Genomic DNA, 15892 nt, shown 5'->3' with positions numbered 1-15892 from the left:
AGCTATTGTGGACAATGCTGCTATGAACATTGGGGTGCATATGGCCCTTCTCTTCACTACGTTTGTATCTTTGGGGTAAATACCCAGTAGTGCAATGGCTGGATCATAGGGTAGCTCAATTTTTAACTTTTTAAGGGACTTCCACACTGTTTTCCAAAGTGGCTATATCCCCTCCATTCCTTTATTTTCATCTGTTTTGTTTCTTAAATTCCACATGAGTGAAATATATGGTAATTGTCTTTCTCTGATTGACTTATTTTGCTTAGCATAATACCCTCTAGGTCTATCCACATCATTGCAAATGGTAAGATTTCATTTTTTGGTGGCTGAGTAATGTTCCATTGTGTGTGTATATATATATATACCACATCTTCTTTATCCATTCATCTGTCTATGGACCCCAATGTTTATAGCAACAATGACCACCATAGCCAAAATATGGAAAGAGCCAGATGTCCTTCTATCCATTCACAGTTATTTTGAAGGGATTATTATTTAGAACATGAATCCAAAAATGTGTCAAAAGCAAGAGATAGGATTTAGTTGGGACTTGGGAGAGGAGTGCAGGTTGGGAAGTTTGGGTTGGGGCTGAAACCTTCAGGGTTGAAAGCAGAGGATGGCCTGAGTGGGAAAAGGAAGTAATTTAGAGAACTGGGTGGCAAGAAGGAGATACAATTTATTGGCAAAATGGTTTTACTACTTTGGAAATGATAATATAAATGTCAGATATTATTATAATATCCTAGATAATTAATAAAGAGAATATAGAGAAATTTCACAAGTTTGAAGGGTTTGTCTAAAACTTATGTTTTTAATTTGAGTCTTTTATACTATTAAACATAGACATTTTTGGATAGCCAGCACACTTTTGTTTCTTTGAAATCTGGTTGGTTTATCGGTTTGGGCTTTTACCTTATTACTCTTCCTGACCTATAAAGGAGAGCCTCAATTTTTATTATGTTCAGATTATATTCTGCTTCTCAGATTACTATGCAAATACTCAGGTTATTCAGTGAAGAACCAATGTTGCTTTTCCTTTTATTGTGAAGTGCGTTGTTGCTACTTCACCCCTGTCTTTGAATTCATTTAGCTTCCCCGAGCCTCCTTTCACTGTGCTTCTTGGATTGGGCAGTGCATTAGCTATAGAATTCTGCCATGCGTCAGGCAAGAGCACACAAAGAGATAAATTTGTACCATCTATTTTTTTAAATAAACTTTTTGTTTCTGTATAATTTTAAATTTATAGGGAAGTTGTGAAGATAGTACAGAGAGTAAATCCACCACCCAGTTTTACCCATTGTTAACATCTTACATTACAGAGAACATTTATCAAAACTAAGAAAGCAACATTATTCATCACTATTAACTAAACTCCAGAATTTATTTGGATTTAACTAGCTTTTCCATTAATGCCTTCTTTCTGTTTCACTGCAGGATGCCACATTGTAGTTAGTTGTCACATTTTCTCAGTCTCCTCTAGTCTGTGACAATTTCCCACTCTGCTTGTTTTTCATGACCTCAATGGCCTTGGGGAGTACTGGCTAGATATTTTGTAGAATGTCTCCTGATCTTGGTTTGTTGATGTTTTTCTCAGGATTAGACTGGGGTTATGGGATTTGGAAAGAATACCATGGAGTTGAAGTGCCCGTCTCATTACCTCACATCAGAGTACATTGTATCCACGTGACATCACTGGCAATGTTAACCTTCATCACTTGGTTAAGGCAGCTCTTGCCAGGACTCTCCACTGCTAAGGGACTGTTTTTCACTTTTCCTGCTCTATTTTTTAGAAGTGAGTCCCTAAGTCTAGCCCACCTTCCAGGGTAGGCAATTGAGTTCCACCTCCTGGAGGTGGGAATATGTAGATATATTATTTGGAATTCTTCTGGAAGGAAGATTTGTCTGTCCTCTATCACTTATTTACTGATTCAGTAATGTGTATTTATATACATCTATACATTTATGATTCAGTCCCAAGGAAACAGTAGACTCCACTTTTGGGAAAATTATCTTTATAAAAGTGCTGTGGATGCTTATTAACATTATTTGTTTATCAATATGGACTCATGAATATTTATTTTATTCTTTGGGTTATAATCGAATACTGCATTTTTTGATTTTGCCCAAATTGTTCCATGTTTGGCCATCTAGAGCTCTTTCAGTTGGCTTTTGTTGCATCATCTCTTTTACCACACTGTTTTTCTTTGTGCAGAATGGACTGGCCATACCTCTTTGAAAGGTGTTGGGGAAAAACAATCTGCTCTGTGAAGCATAGATAAGGTTTTAGTCAACAGAGAGTCTCTATTGCCTGCAAATAAAGCCTTTTAATATGAAGGACACCTGTAGAAGTGTTATTTACTTTTCAGCTGAGAATAATAAAAATGAACTTTATGAAGTGCCTGTCATTGAAGTGAGCTGGTGCTTGAGGTTATATTACCATATTTAAAAAAAAATGAAATGACTTTTTTTTGACCCAGCTTGAATGATACCACTGAAGTACTCAGCTCCTCAGAGAAGATCTGGGCTCCTTCCTGCACTGTGCATACATTTTTCTTTTAACTCTTCTGCAATGCAGTGTGCCTTTGTGGCAGACCCGAGGGAATGAGCATTTAAGCTATGTGCAGGGCTAAGGTTTCCTACTGGGCTTCCACCTGGGGAAGCATTGCTAGCTCAGACCACTTGGCTCTGTTCCAACTGCTTCCAAGGGCATTTTCTACAGGAGGGAGGTTTGCACGTATCTGTATCGTGTGTGGTCTCTCACATTCATGCAAGTCTTGGGATTGCCTTTGTTCCAGACTATCTACTTCAAGGATATTTCCGGAGAGAATAGTCTTGAAAGGTGGAACTTGGAAAAGGGAGGCATGCTTATTGTCTAGTATGATAAAGATAATGCCTCTTTATGGGGTAATGGGCAGGATGCTTACTGCCCATTATAAAATATTTGGGTTCTCTAAGCTCAGTAAGCAACCTGTAATGCACTCACTGTACGTGCAAGAGTCATCTGACCCTTTTTGCAACACTGTGTGAGTTTGGGCTTGGGAAATTGGTACAAGAAAATGCTAATACTCTGGCTACTGCTATTGCTATAATAAAATCCTTCCTCTCTAACTCAGGAATTTCCTGTCTTCTGACAGCTTTCATGAAACTGTGGCATGCTTATTTGTTAGCTTACAAGTAGGATAAGATTTCAGATTTTTGACAGTTCTTTGTAGTGTACTTCCTATCATGAACTTTTAACTGACCGAGCCACTCAGGCGCCCCTCCCTGTTGTGAACTTTTGGTGGGTTGTGTACAATCACTAGTTTTGGGGGGTTGTCCTCTCTTGATTCATACTTACCTTGAGCTTGATATGGTACCATAGAAAGAGTTGAGAACTTGGATTCCCAGAGTTGAGAACTTGGAATCCAGTTGAGAACTGCATTCAAGTATACATTTGGTCTCCTTCCGGTTTTGTAATGTTGGCAAGTCACTTAATATGTCTGTACTTCCTTCTCTTTTTAGTGGAGATGATTTGCTTTACCAGGTTATTGTGAAGGTAAAACAAGATTCAATACACCTGTGCTATCCAATATGGCAGCCATCGATGAATATTTAAGTTAAAATTAAATTAAATTAAAAATCAGTTCCTTGATTATACTAGTGCCATTTTTCAAATGCTCAATAGGGGACTTTGTTATGTTTCTTTTTACCTTGATGAACCCTCTTAGTTGCTAAGCTATGATCAGCTGTCCTTCTAGAATATAGTTAATTAGATTTCATTATTTTCCTGCAAAGTGTTGAAAGAGTCTATAGGGATTAGTAGCACTAATCAGAATTTGAAAGAGCACTGATATCTCTGTAAATATTATAGGATTATATTTGTTTTTTTCTTTTTAAACTGCTGCAGTTGAGGTACTTCAAATGTAATAGGAAACGCAAATAGTTTCACCTCATATAAACTCCAACTCATGGGTCCTGACTAATGGAGTGCTGGGCTGAGGATTCAGAGGTGGTGTCTAGACTGAGCAGAAGAGAATTATGACTGATTAGTGATCAAACACTAGCAACTAGCCTAGATTGGTATCTGAAAAGCTACGATTTTTTATTTTCCTAGAAATAATAAAAAAATTATCCTTCTAAATGGAAGCAAAGGTGTTGAGGACCATTGTCTTGATTCAATCTAATTTCAGTTCCAGTTCTGCTTAGAGAAAAACCAATTATTCCAGTCACCATGCTTACGAATTGAAGCTCTTATCAGAAAACTGATAGAACTGTTACCCTTCATGCTACTTTTTTATTGTTTATAAGAATCACAGCTAGGAAGTGATATAACTTTCTTCCCTTCTCTACAAGATCACAAATAGTAAAAAACAGCAGTAGTGGTTACAGAATATACGCATGTAAAATATAAAATTATCTTCCAGCCTGGAAGGTGATATAATTCTACTCCCACGAGGAAGTTCAAGACTCTGAGTTATTTTTCACAAAATGCAGTCAAATGTATACATGTTCTGCAAGTTGAGCTTGTTAATAAACAGTAAGTAAGTATTTTATGGCCCAGCACATATTAATTATGTGTCTATATTTAGTGGAAAGTAAACTAACAAGCAGCTCCATATTGGGATACCTGTTGAATGAAGCCTGATGAAAAAATACAAATAAGAGAATAATATAACATCTGTTCTTGAGTCTGATATTCAGTAAAGCAAAATATTAGTGCTTTTGGCACAACTGCTAACTCTATGAACAGAAGATGTCTTACCCTGCTACACAATATAATGAGTATTTTTGAGTAATAGAAATACACCAAAGTCAGACTGAGTCAAATTTTAAATATGTTGTTGTGAGATGAACTATAATTACAATTTTTTTCTTTCTTTTCTGTCGTTTACTCTATCCCTTAACTTGGCTCAGAAAGAAATGGTTTGAAAGATATGTTTTCAGCACATTTTACAAGAAATTATGGGAAAAAGAGAATCTGGTTAGGGCATGAAAGCATTTCCAGAAGAGCATTCAAGGGTTTTGACTTCTAGAATGTTTGCCTTTCAGCGTTCATCAAATTTGTTGGAGTGCAAGGTTTCTGGTGTAGTGGAGAGTGAATGTGATGTGCGCTCTGTGGTCAGAATGCTTGGGCTCAAGGTTTGTCTTTGCTACTTGCCAGTTCCTTGCCTTTGAGGAAGAAACTAAGCCTACATGGTCCTCAGTTTCCCTCAATTGGCTGTTGGAGGTGCTGGGGGTAGTATGGACTGAAACACTCATTTTCTTCCCTGCAGTTTCCCATGGAGGCATGGGGGATAGCTGCTTTCCTTCCCAGGAGAGAGCAGCAGCATTTTCAGTACAAATTTTCCACCTACTGAAAAAACTTGAGAGAGAGTGTGACATTGTGGAAAGCCTGGCATTTGTGCCCACCTCTCCCTCAGCTCACGGACCTGCCTGGGTGCAGGGAAGGCTGGGGCTCACACACTCAGGCTATCAGTAGACAGACCATCAGACCACATGAGCCTGTTCCAGCTACACCTCAGTTCTCTCTGTTTCAGCTTTACAGCATGACACTGGGTGGAAGAGTCAGCATGGTCACTCCCTGGTTCAGTGCAGAAGAGAGAGACAAAAAATGCATCTTTTTTTTTTTTTAACCAGGTGGAAAGTGAATTTGCCAACCAACTTGAATAAAGCAGATGCCTCGATTACCATTTGGAGACTTGTGGTGGTTGGAGGAGTAATTGAGCTAACAGGTAAAGGCATGTAGGTCACACTTGACACATAAATAAGTCCTATTTAGGTACTAGCTATGATAAGTATGGTCATGATTATCAGTATTATTATTTTCAACTGACCAGGTTGCGAAAGATTGACGTTAGTACTCCCAAACCTCCAACACGATTCAGTACTGCTCCCTGATACACAAGGTTGTCACGATCACCAATTTAGATACTATGTGCCAATTTGCTTCATGAAGTATAAAGCATATTATATAATAGTGATGATAATGGAGTATTTAGGGTTTTTATGTGACTCCATGGGGTCATATTTCTTGCCAAGTTCTCACTTCTCTCCTGGCTTTTCCAGGACCATTTCAATCTCTTGGTCAAATAACATAGTTAAGCATTATAGCTGAATTAGTAAGTATTTTGTTGATTTCCCAGCATGAAAAATTTGTGGTAAAGATATTTCATAAACAGGCCATCTCTTAACTCTCTGTTGAAACAAAGCTGTCATGGTTCTGGGCTTATGCCCGTTGTGCTATTTTAAAAGAATTCAGAACATTTATGTAAGAACCCAAGATTGTGAATAGAATTTGGACAGATGTCAATAGTGTTTTAGTGTTAACCCAAACCTGGATTGAACTCCTTTTGCTTTAAATATCTGCTGGCTCTCTTTCTAAGGCGAAGTATATTCATTGAATGGCCGGGACCATTTCTTATTCTTAGTATTATCTTATAGTCCCCACTAACCTTGTCCTAATTTATTAATTCAGCAGATAGTTATGAGCACCTACTTTGTGCAGTTACTATGCCACCTGTTGGGGATATGGTGTAAATAAAACAAATAAAAAACTGTACTTTCCACAAGTTTATATCTTGTTCCTAGCATAATTTATCTAAAATGAAATATTGTGTCTCCTTTAGAGACAGACTTAAAAGTACATTTTATATAATTCCCAGGACACTAACTTATGGGAAATGTTTTAAATATATACATACATGTAAACCTTAAGTGTTTATTGAGTTATTAATTTATTTAATCAGATTAGCCTATCAGCATTATTTGCATAGTTATTATATAATCTCCCATTAGGAAAAAGTTAAATAACTGTTTTCAGCATAGATTATACTATGATATTATAGCCAAATATCAAGTCAAACACATGTATTTATTTATTTCAAAGATTTTATTTACTTATCTGTCAGAGAAAGAGAGAGAACACAGGCAGGGGGAGTGGCAGGCAGAGAGAGAAGCAGGCTCCCCGCTGAGCAAGGAGCCTGATGCTCGACTCCATCTCAGGACTCTGGGATTATGAGTGGAGCCAAAGGCAGACACTTAACCAACTGAGCCACCCAGACATCCCTTGACTTGATACTTTTAAATAAGAGCTTTATATTTTCCTCAACATCTTTCAGTCACTAAAACCTCCTTATTTTAGGACTTGAGATATATACATATTTTGAAGAATATCTTTAAAGTCTGACTGGAAGAACCTAGCAATAGGGATCTGTATGTTCCTAAATTAGCAGCTTAAATCAACATGTTGTAGAAATTAATTATGTTTTAGGAAGGAATTTTCTTTCTGGGTTTTGCTAAATTCAGTTGAAACAACAAAGAGTTACATGTTAAGTTAGATCTGAAAAATGTTTCTCTGTGTTACAAATTGTAAATGGCTCAAGTCCAGGAAAGATGAAAGGGAAAAATATTCTTACCAATAGTTTAAGATAAACCTGGCTTATTTATAGAAAACAAAAGATGAATTTGCATCATTTCTTTTACATATTAAAGATGTTTCTGAATTTACAATGCAGTCTGCCATCCTTAACTAAGCTTCTCTTTTGCATGGCCTCTTTCTTTCTCTTTCTGCTTTCTCTAATCAGATAACATAGACTTTACACTGGGAAGTTTAGGGTGTGAAAACTGCATGGTAAATAGAATATAATTAAATTATGTGATCTGATAATGAATCAGTAATATGCTATATTCCATACAGATTTGACTGGCTTTCATTCACATTACCCAGTTTCAGGCTATTATTTTTAGAAATTTCAGATTTCATAATCTTTCTTTATTCTATTTATTTTCCCAGGAGAGAAAGCTCAGGATATTTTAAATTCTGCATAGTCAGATTTCAGACTGGTCTTTAGAACTTTAAAAACCCTTTGTCTGGAAGAGAAACATAATTAAATTGAAGACACAAATTAGGTCTACCAGTCTGACAGGGTGTAGAGCATTCTGTGCTGCTCCATCCCAGACCCCTTTCCAGGGCTGACCCATCCCTGGGTCTTCCTTCCCTCAGTCCTTTCCTCACTTCTTTGCAGGTATATCTCCTGAGAGCACTCCCCAACCAGCATTATGCACACAGTTCCTCATCTCAGAATGTTTTCAGGAGATCCAGTCTAAGACAGAAGTGGAGCGGTCTAGGGCAGTGCCTCCAATCTTTTTTTATTTCTCAAAGACCAGTAAAGGTCAAAAACTTTCTAAAGCACATTTAGAAGGTAGATGTCTTCTAGGGACAGTTGGGTAATTACAATGGAAGGAGAGAGGAGGTAGATACTTATGAAAAAATGTGGTCTATGATTAAGAAGAGAGAAAAGAGATAGGGCTTTTCATGCCTGAAGACATGCTACATTGATGTGTCAATTGTCCCTGTTACAGAGCTTGAGAACACCGATAGTTGAGGCTAAGCCTATTTCATTCTCATTCCTGAGGGATTGGTGGATGTTGCTGGAGGGACACGTGGAGGGGTTCAGTGTGCAGAGGCATTGCTAGGGAGAAACAGTGTCATTATCTATGAAAAACAATGAAGTATTTGACATGTAGTGGGTGTGTCTGGCCAGTGTTCCCAGAGACAATGGGGTAACAAGAATGAAGGTATTGGCCTTAGAATCTTAGGTTCAAATCCCGGCTCTGTCCCCTACTAGCTGTTGTCCCTGGTTAAGTTACTTGACTTCTCTGAGACCAGAAAATTGGAGATAATGTCAAAGGACAGTTGTGAGAATTAAACAATATACATAATACCCTTAATACAGTGTATAGTAGGTATTAAATACACAGGAATTTATACAATGCAGTAATGTTTTCTGAATACGCACCTGACACCTTGCATGAAATACTTCAGCCTTCGCAGTGGACAAATAGCTCTTTCCTTTGTTCTAGGACCTTGAAGAAGATGTTAAGGATATTAAGGAGAGTTTCTTCAATGGAGCTGAATTACAAAGTACATATCTACTCTAGAGCATAAATTATCCTCTTCATTTCTCAGAGCTTTCTTTATTTCTCAAGCTCTCATTACTTAGGCATGTAAATATTTACCTGTGAAATGGTAAACATAATGTTTGCAATTCAGGGAAATGTTAAGGTTCATGGGAAGCTGTAATTGTTAGACTCAAAAAGTCACTGAGGATTTGCTGTATTTTAATGTCATCTGCTAGTTTCTTTATCTAAATTTTAATTTAAAATAGAGTATTTAGCATTCTCTATGTCAGTTTGAAAAAGGCCTTTTCAAACTAAAGCGATCAAGCAGCAGCAAGACTGATGGTTCCTATTAGGCATGATAATTAGGAACATGCATGAGAAGCACCGAATTTTAAAGCTGGAAGTGACATCAGAGACTCTGCCTCAACCCCTTTTATAGAAATAAAAGAGAAGCTGGTGAAGGGACTTGCCAGAGTCCTACAGCTTGTTAATGAACAGACTGATTATAGCCTCCAGACCTAAAGTCCAGAACACTGTCCCTTGCACCACAGAACCTATTCAATCAGGTCCTGAAAAGACACCGACATGATGAGCTGGTGGTGGCATTGGAGAGCATCTGTGTGCATGGACTTCCCTTTGGTCAGCTCAGTAAGCTATACCTACACGCTCACCCACACTCCACACACAATTTATGTTCATAACAACTCAAAAGAGAAACACGAATCCAATGTGAAAGAGTATAGTTTGGAGACGGAGTCAAAGCAAACTGTCTTAAACACTTCACTTTTTGACAGTAATGAAGTAGTGCCAGGTTTATGGAACTAGATGGGTGTTTTTGCCTGAGAGAAAAAAGTCTCTAAAGTTAATGATTATGAAATATGTATTTGTTTATATTCAAAAGTTGTCAACATGAAGTAGAATGACTAAAAACTAACATTAACAAAATGGAAAGGATTCTAAAATATACATCTTAGCCCAAAATGTGTACCAAAGCTGTTGCAGAACCAAATGTCTCCATCTTTTAATGAGTCCCCCCCCCCGCCCCCCCCCCCCCCATGTTGTTATCTGGGCAGTGTCTGTGTTCGGAGGTATCTGTTTGCTCTGTCAGATTCCTTTTCCACCCTTGACCCTGTTTGGGGCCTCGGGATCTGGCCTCTTCAGACAGGATAATCGAGCTCCTCTTCGCACAGTTTTTGTGTGGATTTAGTCAATGAAAGACTTTGGCAAGGAGGTCAGAGGATGGGGAGAGAACGAGGATCCTATGGGGCTGCCGTTGGGAGTCTCTCCTTCCCTCGCCCAAGGTCACAGCTCGTGTCAGGAGCACTGGTCCCACCAGTTTAGCTTCTGAGAAAACTCCCTCCTTTTGCCTCTTCCTGGTTAGGAATGCAAATAGCTTTTACCATTGTCAGTTTAGGCTCCCTCATCAGCCCTGAGGCTTCCCTTAATCCTGCCTGGGATTTTTTTTTTGTAAATATAGGTGGTCCCTGATTTATGATTTTTCAATTTAACGATGGCGCAAAAGCGATACTCATTCACTAGAAACTGTTGTTTGATTTTTGAATTTTGATCTTTTCTGGATTAGTGGCCTGTGGTACAGTCCTCTCTCCCGAGGCTAGGCATATCCAGCAGGCATATTCTTTATACCTGTCCTTCCTTGTATCTACCATGACAAAACTTTAAAAATACATCTTATTTCATTCCTTTTATCTTCTTTCCCTTTTCATGATAATTTCTCTGACCACCTACAGTTATTATTCAGTCTCCAGCAATAATTTTAACTTTTTGAGACATGACTCCTTTGTGAATTAGATGAAAATGGCTTTTCTCCCCAGAACAGTATATAAAACATATATGTAATAAATTTTCATGTGATTTATTTCACTATACTGGAAATTGATTTTTCTTAAATATTTTATTTATTTGAGAGAGAGAGTGCATGGGGGTGGGGCAGAGGGAGAAGCTGAGTAGGGAGCCCGACAAGGGGCTTAACCCCAGCACCCATGAGATCATGACCAGAGCTGAAGGCAGACGCTTAGCTTAACTGACAAAGCCACCCAGGCGCCCTAAACTGGAGATTGATTTTGATCACATTTTGATCACAGAATATTTTATTTATGGAAAATAAACATACAATCTAATAGTGATTTTCTGGAAATAATTGAAATAAATCTAATTTATATAGTCACCCCCCCAAAAAAAAACTCCCAAGGTAAGTGTTAACTCTGCCCAAATTAAGGTATCTGATGTTAAAGCTGAAAAAGAGGTTGTCATAGCAACATGAAAGTATCTTGGGCCCTAAGTTGACTTCGACATTTTAATTTTGATGGCAGCCAGTGCTTAAAAACTGTAACTCAAAGGTAGGTTGTTATCAAAGAATATCAGAATTTTCTGGGACTCTTTTGGGTTGAATTTATCTAGCATCATTTCCTTTGTCCTCAAATCAATAAGTTTACCTTTGCAAAGCTGGCATTATTGATTTCCTCTATGCCAGAAAAGAAAGGACTAGGAGTCCATATTTAAGTTTTAAAGCTGTCTAAATAGAAGGAATCTGTGAGAGAAGTCTCCAGTGCTTCCAATTATTTTCAGATTTCTTTCTGCAGGAAACTGAGAAGGCCTTGTCACTCTTGACTCTAACCTATAAAAACACTTTTCCCAGCACCGCAAGGTTGACGTGGATGTCTCCCTGCAATTCTGGCTTTCATACTGGAACTTAGGTGTGGTTTGATGAACTAGGATTCTTTGGGCTGCAAATGCAGGATCCCAATTCAAGAAAAAATTAGATAGTAAAGAAGTTTATTATCTTACATAACAGAAAGTCCAGAAGTAGAATTAGTTCTGGTCAGGTTGGTGACTCAGTAATTCAATGATGGTCATCAAGAATCCATATTCTTCCTATATTTCTGCTCTGTAATCTTCAGTGTGACAGTGTTGAATTTAGACTTGCTCCTCTTATGGCTATAAAATACTTACCAGCACTATCTGATGCAATATACATTCTTGTTCACATCCTAAACACGAGAAAGCCCTTTCCCCCAACCATAATTGGACCAACGCAGACCTCACTTCTGTAGTTACAACAGGGGCCAAAGCAATGCCATGTGTTGAGTGCTTTCAATGAAGCACAAACAACCTGACAGTGAGGTCTGTTGTCCCTCAGTCATTGGTTTGGGGTGGGAGGGGGAGGGCAGCGCTATCCAAACAAAATCAGGATTCTATTAGGAAGGAAGAAAGGGAAATGGGTGATGGGAAGGGAACTAAGGTTCTCTATTGATCTTTTCAATAGTATCTATAATAGCAACTGTAGGAAGTATATAAAAAAATTTACCTCAGCTAAAAATATCTGCCAGTTAACCTAAGCCACGAATTAACTCTCTATCGAGTTACTCTGAGAATGGGTATTCCTTTTCTCTAAAAGTTTTGCCTTAAGTTTTATTGTGTTTCAAGAATACTTTTTTAGAAATTCAGCAATCATATGTGTAATAGAGAAAACCTTATATTCTGTTACACTTTTTAAAAAAAGGAATGGCTCAATACCCTGTTTTTTTTTTTTTTAAAGATTTTATTTATTTATTTGACAGAGATAGAGACAGGCATCGAGAGAGGGAACACAAGCAGGGGGAGTGGGAGAGGAAGAAGCAGGCTCATAGCAGAAGAGCCTGATGTGGGGCTCGATCCCAGATCGCCGGGATCACGCCCTGAGCCGAAGGCAGACGCTTAACCGCTGTGCCACCCAGGCGCCCCAAAACCCTGGTTTTGACAAGAACCACAACAGCAGACAAGACAGCTTTGTGATGGTTGGTAGGGATTGAATCTGAAACATTGACACCATAATTTAGAGGATATATGGTTTCTTTATCAAAGCAGCCAAATCAGGTATGATGTGAAGCATTGCAGATGGTCCACTTATATATGTATTATCCATATTTTGCCTCACTGAAGTTTTTACTAACTGAGAACCTTCTTACCATTTGCAGATGTTGATACTTCTGTAGTTTTCAAAACTGACTCTCAAAATAGGAATCATTTAAAGGTGTTATTAAGCAAATATACAGATAAAATCCAGAAGTTGGTTGTACCAAACTTTCAGAAGTCAGTTTCATTCAGTTGTGAAGTGTATGAAGTAACTGTTTCTTCATTACTTGTCAGTGATCTTGGAGGAGATGATATGTTTTCATTCTGACAGTGGCATTGCTTTGGGGCTGATTACAGGGTTAGAGCCCTTTGCCATGCGATTTGGTGGCCACGTCAGACTCTCCTGAATGGCATCCTGCCATTCCCTTTTCACGTGTCTCCCATTTAGCCTCCCTCTTCTGCCTTTTCTCTCTTAGGTCTCCTCTCTCGGTCTCTCTCCTTGCTACCTTCCTTGTTCCCACCTTTTCACTTTCTTATTTTCTCATCTCCTTCCTTCCGTCTTCCCTAATATCTTCCTTGTATCCCCTTGGTCGTTGCCATTTTTCCTGTTATATCAGAAGAATCTTTCTAGCAACAGAATGCCATAGGAAGTGCTTTTCATTAAAAATACTAATAATTTTATTCTCTTTTGCCAAATTTTATCTTCAGAGGAATGAGTGACAGTGAAGGAGTATGAGCGTGCTGTACATGTGTGTGTGATATTTAATAATGAAAAACTGATATACTTTCTCTTTTAAACAATGATTCCATTGATGACTGTCCTTGTGGGTAGAAAAGGAGGAATCCCTTGGGGCGCCTGGGTGGCACAGCGGTTGAGCGTCTGCCTTCGGCTCAGGGTGTGATCCCGGTGTTATGGGATTGAGCCCCACATCAGGCTCCTCCGCTATGAGCCTGCTTCTTCCTCTCCCATTCCCCCTGCTTGTGTTCCCTCTCTTGCTGGCTGTCTCTATCTCTGTCAAATAAATAAATAAAATCTTAAAAAAAAAAGAAAAGAAAAGGAGGAATCCCTATTCCTTTAGTGTGTTTCACATATTCTGATACAGTCAGGATTTGGCTAAGGACTTTAAGGTATTAGAATGTTCTTAGACTAAAAGTTCTATCAGTGTCTCTTTTCCTTTAACTTAAACATTTTATTATTTGTAAACAGAGTGAAGAAGATGCATGTATGGGGCAGCCTGGCAGAGTGAGAGGGTCCACATGTATGATGGCCTGGGGTGGGTATTGGAGCCCAAGCAGAGTAAAGTTGGCATTCACATGGGGGCCAGTGGCCTGGCATTGGGGTGTCAGAGATAGAACAGGTTGAAGAGGGTATACAGGGAAGGGGGTATGTAGAATAACTTGGCATGGGGTTTTGTGACTGAACAGGGTGGGGAGAACATCCACATGTGGTCATGACCTGAGTGGAGTAAGGAGGACATCTATGTGAGGGAGGTGGTAGTTTCAAAGATGAGAGACTGGTTACATATAGGGGAAGTGTTTAAATAAGTAATTATGTTAAAGTTCATGGGAGCCAGATCTCTCACCTTTGGAAAAAGGAATTGCAAATATGGAAAGGGAGAAGCTGGAATAAAAGTGGAGTTAGAAGACTTAATTGTGAAAACTCAAGGTTTTCAGAATATATAGACCAATGTCTTAATAACTATAGATGTAAATGTGTGTAGATTCATGTGTATGTGCACATACACATATTCCAAGATTCCTAATCTCTGTCCACTCCATGGTCCTGGGAGCACTGATACTCCAAAAGCAGTAACTACTCCTAGGGCTGAGACCTTGGCTTCTAGATATCATTCTTAAAGGAGCCAGAAGTCCTTGTAGAAATGGATGATTCCAGGTCTGGGGCAAGGAAAGTACAAATGAGCTTGAATCATCTTATACCACCACAAAACAAGGAAATGCTCAAAAATGATGAGGATGAGTCAAAGGACACAAGAACCACTTTGAACAGTCTCCCACTGGCCCAATTTGTGTCAGTTTGAACTTCAAATAAGTAATGATAGTATTGGATTATAGCTCATTGAATAAAATGAACAGTGAGTTCATACTGATAAAAATACATGAATGAATAAAAGTCTCAAAGCACATCACCACAGAATATTATTAATTACACAGGGAAAAGAGTAACTTCAGAGTTGAGAAGACTGGTGGAAATAATCTGAATCAAGTGATCAATGTAAACATAACCAATAAGAGAACAAACTGCAGTTATGTACAATTTAATAGGAAAATAGCATAACTTCTGTGATATTTTTACTAAAGATGCATAACCTAGATTGAGTCATGAGGAAACACCAGACAAACCCAAACTGATGCATGTTCTACTGGACCATAGTTTTCTAGTGTCAGCGTCATGAGAGTTAAGACTGAGATGCTGTTCCAGAGTGAATGAGATTGAAGAGACATGGTAAATAAGTACAACACTTGATTCCAAACAGGATCTTTTTACTGTAAGAACATTACTGGAGTGAGGATTATAGTATTAATGTTTCAATACTAATTTTCTGATTTTGATGGTTGTACTGTGGTTATGTAGAGAATGTCTTTTTTTGGTAGAAATACTTACTAAAGTATTCAGGGGTGATGGGGTATTATTAGCTTGGCAACTTACTCTCAAATGGTTTAAGAAAAAAGTTCTTTGTACTATAACTGCATTTTCCCACCTGCACATTGGATTGTTTCAATATGAAAAGCATATGTATATAAAAAAAGGTTAAAGATGAAAATAAAAGGAGATGAAATGATTTTCAGTTATGGGCACAAGGAGAATTTAATGGAGAAGGAGGCATTTGAGTGGAAACTTGAAGGATGGGAGGATCTGGTTGAGCAAAAATGAAGGGAAGATCATTCTAGCAGCAGATACATGTGGGCTGTGTGGGCTAAAAGAATCTCCTGCTCAGCCCCCCCTCCCCCACTGCCTTGGTTTAGATTTATCATTCCTCACCCAGACTGTTGCAGCAGTCCCCTAACAGGTCTTCCTGCCTCCAAACAAGGAGCCTAGAGCCTACTGTGCGTTTTAAGTCGAGGATTTACGATGAGAAGGTGGATGGTAGCATGGGAGAGACTTGATAGAGAAGGAGAGTGTGTTCTACTGAACACCGAG

The 15892-nt window shown here is 38.5% G+C and overlaps 1 protein-coding gene across 1 annotated transcript in view; it reads right to left on the bottom strand.

Annotated features, from left to right (window-relative positions):
* HTR1E (5-hydroxytryptamine receptor 1E) overlaps positions 1–15892 on the bottom strand; it is a 70392-nt gene that overhangs the window by 11720 nt on the left and 42780 nt on the right. Inside the window, exon 2 of the mRNA XM_008687326.1 lies at positions 8778–8844. The gene's annotated coding sequence lies outside the window, so the exon portion shown is untranslated. The remainder of the gene's footprint in view (positions 1–8777; positions 8845–15892) is intronic.

The sequence above is a fragment of the Ursus maritimus genome, unplaced genomic scaffold (genome assembly GCF_017311325.1).
Source record: "Ursus maritimus isolate PB19 unplaced genomic scaffold, ASM1731132v1 scaffold_13, whole genome shotgun sequence".
In the NCBI taxonomy this organism is placed as follows: domain Eukaryota; kingdom Metazoa; phylum Chordata; class Mammalia; order Carnivora; family Ursidae; genus Ursus; species Ursus maritimus.
The sequence above is the reverse complement of the archived record's forward strand: the minus strand, read 5'-3'. Positions and strand labels throughout refer to the sequence as shown.